The sequence below is a fragment of the Oxyura jamaicensis genome, chromosome 1, assembly GCF_011077185.1.
Source record: "Oxyura jamaicensis isolate SHBP4307 breed ruddy duck chromosome 1, BPBGC_Ojam_1.0, whole genome shotgun sequence".
Taxonomy (NCBI): domain Eukaryota; kingdom Metazoa; phylum Chordata; class Aves; order Anseriformes; family Anatidae; genus Oxyura; species Oxyura jamaicensis.
In genome coordinates, this window is record NC_048893.1 from 192,644,581 (window position 1) to 192,662,093 (window position 17,513).

The 17,513-nt window shown below is 39.1% G+C and overlaps 1 long non-coding RNA gene across 2 annotated transcripts in view; it reads right to left on the reverse strand.

Annotated features, from left to right (window-relative positions):
• Positions 1-5,621: 5,621 nt before the first annotated feature.
• The window catches only part of LOC118168168, a 140,329-nt gene continuing 128,437 nt past the window's right edge, over positions 5,622-17,513 (reverse strand). The window contains exons 1-3 of one of the 2 annotated variants that reach the window (XR_004751401.1): positions 13,653-13,701; positions 5,835-5,906; positions 5,622-5,688 (exon numbers count right to left, since the gene is read on the reverse strand). This is a non-coding gene — a long non-coding RNA (uncharacterized LOC118168168). Of the gene's footprint in view, positions 5,689-5,834; positions 5,907-13,652; positions 13,702-17,513 lie in introns of those variants that run through there. The other variant, XR_004751403.1, reaches the window with a different exon arrangement.

Below are 17,513 nucleotides of genomic sequence, written 5' to 3' on the forward strand. Positions count from 1 at the left end.
CATCCTAGAGGGTCATGTCACATGGGGGACTGCAGAATCCATCACTTCTCATCTTTCTCAGTGGTTCAAGAAATATGTAATAATTTGAATAAATCAGTGTAGCACCCAGGCTTTTCTCTCAGAATCTGACACTCAAACCTACAGTCCGAACTGGGTCTCAAGAGGATTGAAGTAAATCCTCTTCTTACTTGAAAGATCTAGACACAAAGGTATTGGGTAAGAAGTTCAAGAAGTTGAGGCTGAATACAAGGGTGTGTGCATGTGCACTACTTTGAGTTACTGATAATAATAATAATAACAATAATAATAGTAACAATAATAATAAAAACAGAAAATTTAGTTGCCGGTTCTTAAGGCCCAAAAGTCACTTCAGAAACATGAGGGCGTCCTACCTTGCCCCCAAACAGCACTAGAGGAAACCTCTGGACTTTCCATAGGTACTGCTTCATACCTTCCAGCCTCAAGGGAAGGCCTTAGATACCACTGGGCATCCTAACTGGCTCTGTGTCATGTTTTCGGCTGGGAAAGAGTTAATTTTCTTTATAGAGGCTCACATAAAGGCTCACACATGCTGTGTTTTGGATTGTTGATAACAATAGCAATATAACACACCAATGTTTATCTGTTGCAGAGCAGTGCTCACACAGAGCCAAGGGCTGTTCAGCTCCTGGTACTGCCCTGCCAGCGAGGTACCTGGGGGTGCACAAGGATCTGGGAGGGATCACAGCCAGGAGCAGATCCAGACTGGCCAAAGGGAAGTCCCACACCATGTGGTGTCATGGTCAGCAATAAAGCTGGGGTAAAGAAGGAGGAAGGTGGGGACATTTGGAGTGATGACGTGTCTTCCCAAGGAACCATTACATGTGATGAGCCCTGCTTTCCTGAGGTTGCTGAACACCTGCCTGCCGATGGGAAGCAGTGAGTGAATTCCTTGGTTTGCTTTACCTGAGTGCATGGCTTTTGCTTTTCCTACTAAACTGTCTTTATCTCAACCCATGAGTTCTCGCACATTTACCTTCCTGATTCTCTCCTCTCATCAGTCCAGTTAATGGAGCCAAGATAATGATTTGCATGTCAGCCTCCTGCTATCTACTGTAGTATCAGCCTGACAGCCCTGTGGGATCTACTGAGTATGGAGCCAATGATCCTGCAGTGACTCTATGAGAAGCTTTGACACTTTCATATTAAACCCAAAATACAAGGGAGCTGAATATCCAGAGCTGAATTTCACAAAAGGCCATTCTGAAGTGGGTATTCCTTGCTTTCTGCTGAGCTGCTATTTCATTTCTCCAGGATTCTCTATCCCTTAGTCTCTACCAGTAAGCTGCCAACCTGTCAGCACTCACAACACATTTTTGCTTTGGGCTTTCAGGGGAGTCTCCCAGTCACATGCTGCACTAAGGCTTCCAGACTCAAAGTACTTGTTCCATACCTCACTCTGACTCATGGCTGAAGTCAGAAAGAGATAGCAATGCCTAACACTGACCTACATCCTCATTTGTCTGTCAAGATAAATATCAAGCTAAGCTCAAAGCCCAATTCCAAAGACAGTAAAATGTTAGGGGAGTACAAGCACATCATTTACGCCAAAGCAGAAAAGCACTGTTATTGTAGGAACACTTCTCAAGCTAACACTTCCTCACCTGTGGCAGCCTTGATCCAAGGCCTACTTGCATATACATATTAGCTTCGCAAGCTATTGGAGAAAATCATTCATATATCCACTCAAATGATATGTTATAAATTTGGACAGTTTTGTTTACACTGAGTCTTTGCTAATGTCCTGAAATTAATTTGGTGACACAAAGAGTGGACTACAATCCCTTATATGTAGGGAAATGGAACTGTAACTTTAAGGTCACGAAAAATATGGTGGTAGTGTTGCTGAATAAACTATGGTTGCAGAAAAAGGAACAAAAGTAATTTATTTTTAGCAAAGAATTAAAAACAATACATTGCAGTCCTGTAATAAAACCCAGAAAATTCTTCCATTAAGATTGCAGGCTTCTCATATGATCTTTGGTCTGTTAATTGCCTGAATGTATTCTAAAAGAGGAATTGCAACTCTAAATTGGTATTGCAGCAAAGTGTTTGTATGGGACCCTTACTATGAGCTTGATAATAAAGTCTGTAAACATCAACTGCTAAGGGGTTTAATTTGCAATTTTGTTATTTGCTGAAGGCAGACAAAAATTAAAAAAAAAAAAAATATATGAGGAGACAAAACAGGAGGTTTTAGGAACCTTGACAATTACAACATTCTGTCATTGGCTTGTATTTCATTTAATTTTACATTGGTTTTGTGGTGCACCTGCTGGTATCTGCTAAACTTCATCTCTTTATTTAAAAACATAACCATTCTCTTCCACCTTTTTCCATGTGAATGAAGATAAATTAAGTAGTCATATGATTTGCTTTCAGGGAAATGGTGAATTCAGAGACTTTTGGAGTCCCTGTTCTAACTCTGTTGACGTTAGCTTTACAGAGACTGAATTCCACATATGAAACAAATTTCTATGATCAGAAAGTTACCAAGTCAGAAGGTACCCAAAATATTCACCAAGTCCCATTATGTACAGCACATTACACCTGTCACTTAAGTTTACATCAATCACAGAAATCCATAAAGCTTGAACCAACCTGAAAATGTGCATATAGCATCTTCTTATAGATGTATCAGGATATATCTGCAAGTTGATTTGCCACTGATCAAACCAATGAATTTTTCACAGTTATACTAAACAACTTTGGTTCTAAATGAGCCTGTAAAGAAGAAAGAAAATATTTATCTCCAATACTTCTCTTGTGTTCACTGCTAAAAAGAAAACATGAAATCATTTGATCACAGCACTTAATTTCCATATGCTGCTACTACTCTGACTCCAGCCTATTAGAGATGTGGTATCTTAGCTGAGAAAGAAGCAATAATTTCTTGAGGAATGGCAGAGGAATTTTAACTTAGTTGCACCTAATTAGAAGGAACTTCTCAAATCTGAGAAGTTACAATGCTGTTAATCTAGTTACATCTTCATTCTTTCAACAAATCCATCATTTCTTAGAGCATTTTGTAGCCTGTCCTGAGTCCAGTTTTGGTTATATCTGACCAGGTTAGTGATCCAGTTTGATGGATTTCCAAGATTTCACAACAAAACCAACCTTATTTTTTTCATCTGGTTCAGGTGTCTCAGTTCATTCACCTCCTGCATTTCATCTTAAACTGAATTAGGGAAAGATAAAGATAGGTAAAGTAATCATACAAAGGAGAGGATTTGTGTTTTTTTTTTTTGTTGTTGTTGTTTTTTTTCTTGAATCCATGCTCTCACCTCAGCAGACTAAGATTCATATGGATATAATGCTTCTTACTTTTCTGAGTATCTATTCTGTTACATCACCCCATATTCCTCTTTGCAAAAGTGGAATTTGTACTACTTCCCACTCTTATCTGCATCTTGCTAGTATGATCTATACCTGGCATGCCTCCTTATATTTTCTTTTGCTCTTGCACATGCAGGTAGATAAGTAGTCATCTTAGTGGAAAGAAAATCTCAGGCAGACTTTTTTTCGCTGAGTTTCACCCCCAAAATTATTCATCTAACTTTCTGCTTCTTATTTCTCTTCTTAATATCACATTTTTATCATCTCTCCATTTCCTTTTTGTTTTATTTGTCTGTCTTAAAACACTACAGCTATTACTTTTTAAATACTGATGGCATTGTAAATATCTCCTTTAACGTATAGTTTTTTTTTGTTTGTTTGTTTTTTGGGGGGGGAGGGGCATTCTTATTTATCTCAGTGATGGAAAGCTGAAATGCAAATTTGTCATTAGGACAAAAGGTCTAAGTGTGGTAGATTCTTCATGCTGTTTACACCATAAAGCAGATTTTGCATGATGAGGTAGATTCTCTCTAAAATATTTGTTCTAATCTTCTTTTTTTCTTCTTTTTTTTTTTTTTTTTTCAAGTAGAAGAAGCTTCTTAATTGACTCTCACACATAGGTGTTCCTGATTTCAAATACATGTAAAGGGAGAAAATGTAGTATAAAAAACAGCTTATCATCATTACATACAGTATTGTCTTCAGTTGTGGTTACAAACTGAGTGACAGACAATTTCAAAACAGGCAGGAAACAACATCTGTGTTGTTCTACAGCACACACAGAGCCTTCTGCATTACAGAATTTAAACTGGGCCTTCAAATATGAGGGTTCAAAACACTGTTGATGGAGATGAAGCAAAAACAGAAACTCTGAGCTCCATGAAGTTGACTCTATCCTATATGGGGTTACTGATGCAGACCACCAGAGCAGAGCAAAACCTATTGAACCTGTGGATATGGAAGAAACAGTCTGTATGAGCATCCTCTGAGATTCAACAACCTTTTCTTTCTTGCCCTTAGTCAGTTTCAGCCCTTTGGAAACCTACATAAAGGTAAGCCTTCCAAAAAGGACAGCTCAAAACAAGGCCTTCCAAAAGTATGTAGCTCAGAACAACAATCTAAAAAGGTTCCTCTGAATCATCTTTGAGGAATTTCATTTCCTTTCTCTGAATAAAGGCAAAATTTAGGAATACTAGATAGCTAAATTAGGTATCTGAATGTTGACACTGCTGCTATTATTATTCTCTATGTTCTCTGTTTCTTATCTGTAAAATGAGAATAACCACATGACATGGATGTCAAAAGAGTGTTGTAATGATAAATGTGTTAAAATGTTTGCAGGATTAAAATTAGATACTAGGAAAAAAGTATTATCCTATCTGTAGATAAATTACCCTGTAATAACATTACTATTGCTTTAGATTTATTTTTTTTATTTATAGATAATAACATAATGTGCCCTCAGCCTGTACAAAGATACTGCACTGCAAATGTTTTACTGTCAAATATATATATATATATAATATATATAACCTATTCTTCCTGAATAGTTTACAGCCTGATACGATAATAAGTAGCGAAGCAGAGCAATAGTAAATCCCAGCTCAGCAAACCAAAGGGCAAGGCATGTTGCCATCATCTAATGGCACATCATCTAATATCCAGATGTGCCTCTGACCCTCAACAAAACACATAGATGCTTTAAAAGCAAACCAATAAATAAAATGCCACCCTCTGTATTACACTGATGACTCTTCACTAGTCACATATTTTCTCAGCCTCATGAGATGCAACAACCTGATTTTATAAAGCTTTTAGGGGACACTAAGCAGACAAACAAACACCAGGAACAATATGCACACAAAATGCAATACCTGATAAAAGTAAGTCAAACAACCTGTAATAGGACAGGTAAATGAAGCTTGGAAGGTTAGATGCAAGGACAAACCTTATTCTAAGTGCTCCAAAAAAATAGTATTTTCCTTTTGGAACCTTTTGAATCACTCTGACAATTTTTAATCCAAGATCATGTAGAGTTCAAATGCAGGTTTCTGAGCATTTCCAAGGGGATGATCCAAAGCCTTGTGCAGTCCATAGAAAACTCCCTACTGATTTTAAAGTGTTTTAGATCACATGTTTGTGGTTGGTTTGATCTCACCTAACTTTATCTATCAAAAACTTAAGATTTATGTAGTGTAGAATAGTTATCATCATGTTTTAAGTTGTAAATGGAGAGAACAACATATCTGGAGAGTAATGTGTATCTGTCACAGTCATGTATTCTTGGACAAGAGGGAAGCTCCCTGGAAATGCCTTGATGAACTAAAAAGAGAGCCTTGAAAGTGGTTAAGTGGCTAAAATTATAGAACATAAATCCAGTCCTTATGTCACAGACTCATGAAAGCCAGTCAAAGACTGCAATTCTAGAAAGAAGGCTTAAACTTTAAATTTAAGCTTACCTTCAAGTACATTCAACTGCCTTCTTGAAAATCTTTCCCTGTGACTTGAGAGCAGAAGTAGAGACAGAAAACCTGAAATCACAGCAAGAAAAAGGCAAGCTGTGAGATCCACATCCAGCTTTAAGACCCTAGCAGATACTCATTATTTTGAAGGAAATCCATGTCATGTTCAAAATGGCAGGAGAGTAATATCATCATTCACTAAGTGCTAAATTAGATCTCCATGTCTACTTTACATGTTTGGATAGATTCTTAAGCCAGATTTTTTGTACCTTACTAGAGCAAACTCTTGAAGTTTGAGAACTGGACCTTTATTTGTAATGTTTATTTGTTGCTTATTCATGTGTGATTTTGCTATATGTTTTGTATAAGGGCATTTCTTTTATGAGTTCCCCCTGACAGTTGTTGTAGAAGGTCATTTTCACAGTGCATGAAAAAAGCATATAAGGGGGGCCAGATTATATGTAAAGACAAGGGTGAGAACCATCAGTCAAAGAAAGCCTGCAGTTTCTACATTAACCTCTTCTTCAGAAGATATGGTGGTTTTACTCAGGTGGGCAGCCAAGCTCAACCACAGCTGTTCTATCACTCCCCCTCCTCAAAGGGAAAGGGGGAGAAAATATAATGAAAAGGGCTCAAGGGTTGAGATAAGGATGGGGAGATCTCTCAACAGTAATCGTGATGGGCAAAACAGACTCAGAGTAGGGAAATAGTAAGATTTATTGCCTATTACTAACAAGTTAGAGAAGTGAGAAACAAAGGAAAGAAAACAAAACCGCTTTCCCCCAATCCACCCTCTTCTACCTCCTCCCCCTGAGTGGTGCAGGGGAAATGGGGAATGGGGGTTATGGTCAGTCTACGGTGCTTCTTCTCTGCTGCTCCTCGGTCACTCTCATCCCCTGTGCTGTGGGGCCCCTCCCACAAGATGCCATCCTTCCCAAACTGATCCGGCATGGGCTTCCCACAGGCTGCAGCTCTTCAGGAACCGCTCCCACATGACTCCGTCCCATGGGGTCCATCCCCCAGGAGCAAACTGCTCCAGAACAGGTCCCCTACAGGCAGCAGATCTCCCCAGATCCCCGCTCCTGCGTGGGCTCCACTCCATGAGCTGCAGTGTGGAGATCTGCTCCATGTGGGACCCATGGGCTGCAGGGGGACAGCCTGCTCCACCAGGGGCCTCCTCATGGGCCGCAGGGAAACTTGTGCTGCATGCCAGGAGCACCTTCTGCCCTTCTTCTGCATACACCTTGTGTGCTGCAGGGCTGTTTCTCACTCCTCTCTCTCTCCCAGCTGTTGTGTAGAAGAGTTTTTTGTTTGTTTGTTTGTTTGTTTGTTTTTCTTAAATATGCTCTCACAGAGGCACAAACAACATCGCTCATTGGCTCAGCTCTGGCCAGCAGTGGGGCCCTTACCTAACATGGTGCATTTTCTCGATTCTTCTTGCAGAAGCCACCTCTATGGCCCCCCACAATCAAAACCTGCCATGTAAACCCACTACAGTAGGTCACAACAATTTATTTCTAAAATCTGGCTTGTGGAGCTGAAGAACTGGTTATAAAATTTAGATGAGATCAAAGCGTGAGGAAATCCAGCATCACTTCATGGCAGGAACATGCAACCTGATGACTGTCAGTACAGTGTGCCAGCTTCAGCATGTGTGTGCTGCTGTTTGCCACCACCTAGCTGGAGAAAGATGAGTGCTCTCAGCACACTGACCACAAAAAGGAACCCAGGTGTTGGATGGGATAAACAGGATTTCCACAGTCTTCACTCACTGGCTGCAATTGAAAAACTTGCTTTGGGTGAGGCCTGGACTTAAACACTTCACTGAATGAGAGACTTCTGATCTGATTATATGAAGCATTTTCTTTACTGAAGCTGGTTACGCTCATTTCCAACCAATTTTTACAATTTGCTTTCCCTTCACTTGTGCCAACACAATTATATGTAATTGAAATTATCCACATTAAAAATAATAATAATAATAATAATAAAATAAAATAAAAAAATCTTATTTATTTGAACCTGAAGTGCATTCTTATGGATTGGTGCAACTGAAGAGCTGAAGAGCTGAACTGTGCAGGAAAAAGGTGGTCAAGGGTAGGCTTTAGAAAGGCTAAATCCTCTCTTTCTCTCAGGGTTATACAACTCTCTGTAGAACTCTCAGTCATGGTACTGCTGACTGAAGCAGAGATTTCCTATTTATCCAGTTTGATGGAGTACTTAAAAGCACTGATGATTTTTTGTAGCAAATTTACAAACCAAAGTGACAATACATAACAGGAAATAGAACCATAGAATGATTTGGGTTGGAAGAGACCTTAAAGATAATTTAATTCCAATTCCCCTGCCATGGGCAGGGATATATTTAGTGCAATTCACATTTATGGTTTGTGATGATAGGTAAGAAGCTCTTCTTAAGAGCTACACAATTTCCTAAATTCATTTTGGCAGTTGGAAAGGTAAAGAAATGGGGGCACCAACTCTCCACTGTACTTGTATCTCACTGAATCACTTAAAACTTTTCAGAATGGTGCAAAAGAAAATGTTCTGATCTAAGAATGTCTTCCACAAATTTCTTCGTGTTGTAAATAACTCTCTCAGACGCAGAGTAACAGAGAAACCAGAGCTGCAGCAGATATCAGAAAGACAGATCTCAGCATCCATTGTGGTATCAGTCTCAGTCACAAGGATTTATCTGAATATTTTAATATCACTCATGAAGTCACAACGCTTCATTGCCTTCCTGAGAGGTAGCAAGTAAATAAGATGGATGTACTGCAACAGCAAGACCCAGAAAAACTAGGCAGCCAAGGTTTGCCCCATTCATTTGTAAGGTTTATAGCACCGGATAGCACAGATTGTAGAAAGTGTAAATGGTCCTCTATCAGAATTTACTGACCTGGAAAGAAAAGGGTGGGAAATAAACACCCACACTGTTAATAAAACTGGAAGCAGGGGCAAGTTTGTCTGCCTGTTACCTGCAACATTTTACTGTGGTTCAAGACATCCTTGCTACAAAATTTATTGTCCTGTGTTTATAATTAAAGGAATTGTCAGCCAGAAGTTGTTTCTTTCTGCTGAAGACTATGAGTAGATACAGTATTTTTGAAGCATCTTGTCGTGGCTCATTTGAATCTATCTGTTCACATCAGAGTGAGAGGACAGGCTGCAGAAAGGTGGGATTTTTTCCCCTTTACAGAAGTAGGGAAGTCCACTGAGGAAAGCATGGATGAAAATCAATGGGGAAAATGTGTGCCCAGGGGAAGCACACAGAAGTTCTCTGTAGCTTAGAGTGAACATCACCTTTTTCAAGTATTAGTTCTACAAAGAGGTATTATAGTCCCTATAACAGATAGTAGTCCTGGGAACACCTACCCCAAACTGCTTCCAATACATGAAAATATAACCAACACTTTAAAAATATGTCATCCAAAATGTATTTTAAAAATCTCATTGAAAGAGAACAAGGACATCAGCAAACCCCAGGTCTCAGGAGCAGTGTGACATGTGGCAAGGTAAATGCTCAGACAGCCCTGTGAAATGGATCACTTCTGATGCATTAGGAGAAAGTTAAGCAAATAAACAAAAGCATAATCAATGGTGCTTGCCAAATAGACTGAAATCTCTCTATAGATTTAATTCCAAGGACATAAGAAAGAAAGCATCTTGGTTTTCTTGTTACTAAGTCTCTTACTTTCCTTTCAAAATCCACTGTTCATGATTAAATCCTATTTCTCCAAATTAGTAAGAAAAGTTCCTAGCCACGGTAATATTTTGTCTCTTAGTATCAGTGAAAAATCTCCTTTAATTCTAAACTTTGTTCCTAAACACACAGCCTTCCTATAAGTGTGCCTTTCTGCTTATAGCCTCTCTGCTGTCTATATAACCCTTCTACATAACTTCTCCTTGCAGTTTCTTAACTTACTGGCATGTATCCTCTGCATATGTTATGCCTTTATCTCGGTCAAACATTGTGGGAAGATTGAAGAGAAAGCAATGTGGTAGGAGCACTCCTTTCATAAACACATAAGCAGCCCATTTGAAGCTGTTTCAATACTGAAGTGCTAAGTATCATACTGTAGAAGTTGAACTAAATGACCCAATACTTTGTGACCCCACCTACATCCCTACATCCTACCCTAAAAAATAAAAATAAAAATAAATTCATTTCTGGATTTGCTCCAGGCTCTGGTTTGCTCATTTTCATAGAGAAACCAGATGTTTGCAAAAAATTAATTTACCTTGCAGAAAAGATGACTTTCGTACTCATAAAAATTGGAGGTGACAAAGTAAAAATTTTTGGCTTTTGAAACAAGCATCAAAAAATCCTCACAAACAAAATCTGTGTTTTAATTGCAATTGTTTATAATATATGATTTATATTCCCTTAACATCTAGACACCTAGACAGAGATCAGAATTACCTTTCACTAGTTGCATCACATACAAGGAAATGAAAATCAATGTAGAATAAATAAATAAATAAATAAATAAATAAATAAGTACAAACCAAAAACTGCTAACCTCCTCCTATAGAGGAAAGATGATACAGTGAGGTCAAACAGGAGGACTGGAACAGATCTGGGATTTGAACTTATATTTTCTACAGAGAGTTCACTTCCTCAATAGCAAGTCTACTTTGTTGAAAACACTAAATAAAAATCAATGCAATTTTAAATCTAACTTTACTGACTCTGCCATCATAGTACTTCAGCTTCTTACTCTCTAAGCACATATTGTGTTTTTTAAGCCGAAGGGCAGAGAGTTTAAAACTTTCCACATTACCCACCTTTCTCAAAACATTTAAGAATATTTAATAATTCATTCTTTTCCAATAATTGAAAGGCTTCTAATTATATTTCAATTAAAACATCACATTCTTCAGTGTTTATATTATTTGCATAAACCTCTCTTATTTCCCTTCAACTTAAACAAACTTCTCACCTACTGCTATTCATGAAGTGTTATGAATTATTTCTATAGCTACTCTTCTGGAGAGAGGAAATTTGATATAATTGCCTTAAATATTTCTTTGCATGACTAAGCACACCTTTGGTAGAGTAATGGAGTTTACAGGGCACATAATAAGCAGTTAAACTAATGAAAAACAGCAAATCCAGGGCATTTGTTAACACCAATGAGATTCCATGCTATGTTGAGGCTGAAGAAAGCTTTTAGTCTGGTGAACCATATTTAATTTTGAAATGATGGCCCTTCAGCTGACCAATACCTCCATGCCATGTTTTTTTTATGCTTCAGACTTAGCATAAAGACTTATCTGAGAAATGGGGTTATATAACAACTTACTCAACTTAGCAACAAGCTACCCAATAACCAATCTCTCCATTTTACAGAATACATGGTATACAAACACATTCAGCATTATCAGATGCGGCATTTCTTTCACATGATTTGTACGTAGATGAGCTTCATAAATTACCAGTCGACACTAATGATATACTCTCTAACATCGCCTGATCCAGTAACAGCTCAAAAGAGATGCTCCATTACTGATATTTAATTCAGGTTTGCGAAAGGGAGGTTTCTGGTGGGGGTTATCAAAAAAGCTCAAAAGAAATTTCAAATCCTTGAGTTCTAAACTATCCTTGAGTTTCTAAACTATTTCTATAGCTGGTTCCCTTCAGATTTCTTGCCAGACCTAGTCTAAAAGTATGCTATAAAAAACATAGGAGGCAGATTCATCTCTCCAAATTTGTAGCACTGGAGCACCGGAGCATCTCTCCCTTTCCAGCTGTACTGTCCCGGTTGGTAATCCTTTAGGAGGTTGTGAAATACTTAAGAGAAGGTTCACTATTGAGGAAACTTCCAGGTTGAGATGAAGCAGATATGCAAGGAATCTGTTCCATGATAGTCCCCTTGGCAACACAGTCTGCAACCTTAGGTACTGGTAACACCAAGTAAGCTTGATGTGCTAACTCTAAGAGATTCATCACTGAGGGTGGAGCAGAGTGAAGACACTGCATCCAGGCTCTGTGCTATCACCACGGGAATGGAGAACCTGATCACATTATGGAACTGACAGATTGAATGGCCAGCCCTGAGTCTAACTGATAACCAAATCATGTTCTCTGGGTGAGCTTTGCTCATTATAATCCCATTTTAATGCCAAAACACACCTTTATCCCGAAGGCTACCCACCTCTAAGGTGCGACCACTCCTCACTGAGCATGTGCTATGAATTTCTCTGAGCCTGTAACTTTAAACAAAAGCAAGAAAAAAATATACCAATCACAATGAAGACACGTATGATTAGAGTCACTCCAGCTACACCTAAAAGTAAGAAAATTCTATAAAAATGGCTCAAGAGAGGGAAAATGAAGAGGAAGACACCATCACAGAAAAATTAGAAGGACATCACTAACTATTGGGATCAGTTGACAGGTTTAACCTCTCTTCCCCCCTCACCTAGGGACACCTCTTGCATGAGATTCGAACTCTCGGTTATACCAAGTACTTCACTGGAAAACCTAACATTCTCTATAGAGTTACTTCATAAGTTAGCATATGTGTATGTAGATCATTGTGTTTGTCATATTCTTGGTATTTGTGCTTTGCAGACAGTGTATTTATCACTGGCAATCCAAAAGAACATGTGCTCCTGTTGCTTCAATAAATTATACTAGTAATCTACTAGAATGAAATGTGTATTGCACTATTTGTGAATCTGTGGTTGTAATTAATACAACCAGTTTTATAGTGCCGATTGTGCTATTTGTACATCTGTGATTGTGATAATTCAATATAATTTAGTATACTGAATGTGTCCAGACATATTGCCAAATTGGACATCACTCAGAATGTAAGCCCAGCTGCCCCCAGGCCCTCTATCTGAAGACAAGCTGGAACAAAAAGGGGTTTAGGTCCTGACAAACTTCCTTACCTTTTAACGCGACAGAGGTACATGCTCAGCCTATGGTTAGACAGCACCAGTAGTCAGTAAAATGAGTGGGTTTATAAACTGTCTCCTCACTCATTTTGTGTATGGATGACACTTTGCTCATCCCTAGGGGATGGAATTACAGCTCTCCAGAGCCCAAATCCATGGCTTGCTACAGTGTGAATTAAGGTTTTGCAACTGCTGTAAGCTTCTGTTCATAAATTTCCTGGTGTGATCACTATCAAAGACTTGCAATGCACTTTCTCCCACCCACCAAGGAAGAGGATGGAGCTCTCTTTAACTTTGTGGGTGTGTAAATATGGAGAAGTGAGACTTCCATGGAGAAGGAAGAGCTGTGAAGTCACCCCTAGAGAGCTGCTCAGGAGAGGACCTGAAACATTAGAATCCAATTTACTATACCCTTTCCTATCACCTTGGATCAGTGTTTTAACCCAGGGAAATTAAATGTTAAATGCTGTCATTTTTAGATGTCTTTTTTGACAACTATTTTGCATAGGTCTAAGTTATTGCTTACTTGTGATGCAAAAGAGCAAGAAATTAGTGCAGGGTGCAACCCTCCATGGTTTCTACTCACATAAAAATCTACATTTGAAAATTGTTTTTTGTTAAGACCAAGAACCATGAAAGGCTTCCATGTGTGCTACCTGAAAGACTGAAAAAAAAAAATGACAGATGATGGTGTGAGAGAGATTACTTGGGAAGGAAGCTGGTTTATTAGACAAGCACAGTAGTGAGTCTGATTGGGATATAAGGGAGATCAGTCTTCACTCAGACATCTCAGGCCCAGTGTGAAATGTTAGTCTTGCTCACTTGTGAATCCCACACAGTAACATTTCTTTCATTTGTTTATAGATTTTCATCACTTTTATTCCCCCCCATCCCCACGCCCGCACTCACCAGCAAAATCAGGAGCTCTTGAAATGAAAACCTGATTTTTCAAATTATTTTTGCCTCTTCAAATGATATCAGCCAAGGAACTCAGTGATTATTACACAGTTTGAAGCCACAGTTCACTGAAAACTTCAAAGAAAATGAAAGTGAGACACTAATAATAATAAAATAAAATAAAAAAGCACTATGAATGGCAAAGGTAAAACAATAATTAAAGAGGTGTTGGTATGTAAAATCTGAAAGAAAAGAGTAAAGATTTAAAATAAATAAATAAATACATCTGTCATCTAGGAGAGGGGAGTAGATAAGATAAAGTAAAAAAAAAAAAAAAAGTCACTTTTATAAGTGTACCAAATTCAAATAATTGGGGCTGGGGAAAGCAAGCAAATCTAGCAACTCACAGACTGTAAAGAAGAAAAACTGTAAAAAGATCTGTAGAAGGAGAATCAAATATACATGAAGTAAGGCTGTTACACGAGGGAGGAAAGAGGGGAGACCCTGATCAGCATCCACTAACCTGTTGGTGTGGGGGTTTGTAGCAGTCCGTGTGGGATACAGGGCTGCGAGCAGTTCTGGGGGGTGCCAGGTAGCTCTGCTGAGAGAGGGGAGAAGTGAGGAGGAGGCTGGCAGGCGGGCAGAGCACGGTCGGGTAGGGTGCACCCCGCAGAGCTGGCAACAGCACACTGAACACTTCTTCCGGCATGCAGACAGGGGCCCCCACGCAGCAGACTGCCTTTGTTAGCAGGTGTGGTGAGAAGACCTGACAGACAAAGCTCATTACAGTGTCCCAGCAGAGCATGAAGCATCTAGATATTGTTAATGACCATATATATGAGGTGACTAGCTTACTCTATCTGGTGAACAGCTTGCAAGGATAATATCCAGCTCCGAGGAAGAAAGACCTGTCCCTTTCAAGCCTTTTTTTTTTTTTTTTTCTTTTAGTGTTTAATATTAAAGTTTCCCCTCATACACTAAACTATTTGGTGTCACAATGTCCCCATGGCCGTGAAGCCAATAGTGTCCAACAAGCTTCAGATAGTCTTTCCCCTTCAGAACCACCAAAAAATGTCTCTGTGAAAAGTTTTTGGAAGGGCATCAGCTCTACAGAGCAAACATGAGGGGTTATTACCAGAGGGTCAGTCTCCGGTGTCGCTATCCAACTACACCTCTGTGAAGCTGTGGACCATTTAGTCTCTATCACAGTGGGTTTGTTCTGTTCATAATATGACTGCTAGGCGATATTTTCATGCATTTCCTCTTCCTCTGTCCACTGCTGAAACTGATAGTGCATTACAAGTTTCTTTTGAGGAACAACTGGCTATTGTTTAAAAAGTAGACAAGCCGTCAAGATTTAGATTATAGATATGTCAGAGACAAAGAAAAAGAACAATATTTTACACAGGTTATGACATGCAGGAAGGACACAGATGTGTCTTACTCTTGGAAATACAATTTTATGTGTTTGTGACTGTATCTGAAATGAAAAGAGAACAAACAGCACTAACAAAAAAAAAAAAAATCAGCTAGAGAATTTGAGGAGATATGGGACATGAGGAGTACAGATTGTTGTCTGACATTCCTGATAACAGTTCAGATTTGGCCATTCCCACAATGATTGTGCTGTGGTTTATTTTTCTCATATGTAAAATAAACCATGGCCCAACCCATATGCCTACTAATATTTACTGTAAGCAAACAAGTTATTTTTACTCTCCATGGACAAGACAGCTTTGGCACAATATAACCCAGGGATATATTTCCTGGCAGGATACTGGGGATGGTGTCAGCACTGCTCTCTGCACAAATTCTCTTGATTGACCACAACATTATCTCTTCATCCATATCACAGCTTCATCTGGCCTTCCTATAATCAATGGATATGCAGTAGAAACACTTGTCTAAAGCAAATGTGAGACAAGGACTGTGAAGTGAAATACAGAGTGGTTTTGTGGAAAGACTTGGGTAATGAGATTAGGTCCACAAGTTTATGTTTTCCTATAGGGTCCAAGAATTTGTGGTAGAGAGATGGTGGTGATCTTGTAAAGGACTGAGTTTCCCTTCCCCTACAAACAAGCACAGACTCCCAGGTCTGCAGCTCCATGGGTGTGAGGATGACAAGCCTCTAGCTGAGCCAAGCACAAGTGCTAGAGATCTCAGGGGAGACAGGAGCAACAGGACTGGTTTCCTGGAGGCATTTGCTAAACTCTGTTTCTGAACCACACTGAATCATCTCAGTGATGCTGATTCTGCACTGACTGGCCAGTTCTAAGATTTTGTGCAGTGACTTAATAAAGCAAATGTGTCAGTTTGGTGTATACTATAATAGGGTTTCATCTCACCTGACTCCCTGTAAGTCACTGAAGTCCAGTCACAGCAAGTGGAGGCAATAATGTTGTTGGAGAATGCAGACCTGCTTTGGATATCTGCCTTTAAATGATACAGATTCTATGTGTGAAGTGCCTGTTTTTCTCCACTAACAGCAAAGGGACTGTAGACAACAAGATCAGATGTAGGTATCTACACAATAGGTGTCTAAATTTGATGAGATTAATTCCATTCTATCTGTACCAACCCATCGTATCTGTACCAAACCGCAAACTCCATTTTGGTCATGAAAATGTGCTGTGTCTCCCATGTTGTCTTTCAGCTTCTACCTTAAACTCATAATTCAATAATTGTTGTGGAAGGCAAGCAATGGACATAAATCAAGCACTGCTAACAGCACACATTTCTCCTTTTTATTCAGGCTAAAGCAGAACAGGAACAGTGATCTAGTCTACACAGTATCTCACTGTACCTTACACTGACACAAAACAAGAAGTACAAATACAGCAGACTAAACATAAGAAGTAGAGTAGAAGTAAGCAAAGAAAAAAATGGTTTGGATAGGAAAGTGTGTAAGAACATCTTCAAACAGCTTTGCAGGCAGCTTTGATGAACCAAACATGGAAGGAAGCCTGAGCTGAAGAAGGGTATCTTTTTATCCCAAACAGTTATCAAAGTCAGAAGGGCTTTAAAAAATGTGGCAGCAATGAAGACAGAGATTTTGTTTAATATTTTGCACTTAGGCATCTAGCTAACTGTAATAGGAAAATGCAATAACTTACAGACCACCAGGTGAGAAAGATGTTGAGTATAGTCGTTGGCTAGTCTCTCCCTGGGGAGTGAAAGTTGTGTTTGTTTAAGAAGCTGTTTTGCAAAGTTATTTTGCTCTGTTTTTCCTACCATAACAATTTGAAAATTTGTATTGTCTAGGAAAGGTACAGCTTTTTGCAGGGAGTAGCTAGGAGTAGGAAGTTTCAACATAATTTGCAAAGAAGTGATCGAGCAGAGAGTCTCAGTATGTGACTGTGGTGCAGTTGCCTAAAGTAACTAGGAAAATAAAACTATCATTGACATTTTAAAGAAAATGTACAGCATTGAAGAGGCTTTCAGAGTAGGGTGTAGCTGCGTTACCTGAGCATTCCCTAGGCTTCCAACCTTAGATGCTATCACACTGGGGGAACCTGGTGTGCTGGCTCTAAGGAACAGTATGGAGCATAGAGTGGAGTGGAGACACCACGGCAAGGCTCTGTGACCAGGCATGGACTTGATTGTTCATGTGCACATCGAGATCAATAAACCACACTTTTTGCTACCCTGAGCCAACGACCTTTCATGTTTTGACAAATGCTGTACTTTAGTGTACTTTTGCTCATTATAATATCATTATACTACCAAAACACACCTCCATCCCAAAAGCTACCCACCTCCAAGGTGCTATCACCCCTCACTGAGCATGCACTCTGAATTTCTCAGAGCCTATTCCTTTAAACAGAGACGGGAAAACTTTTCACCAATCATAACTAATATATGACTAGAGTCACT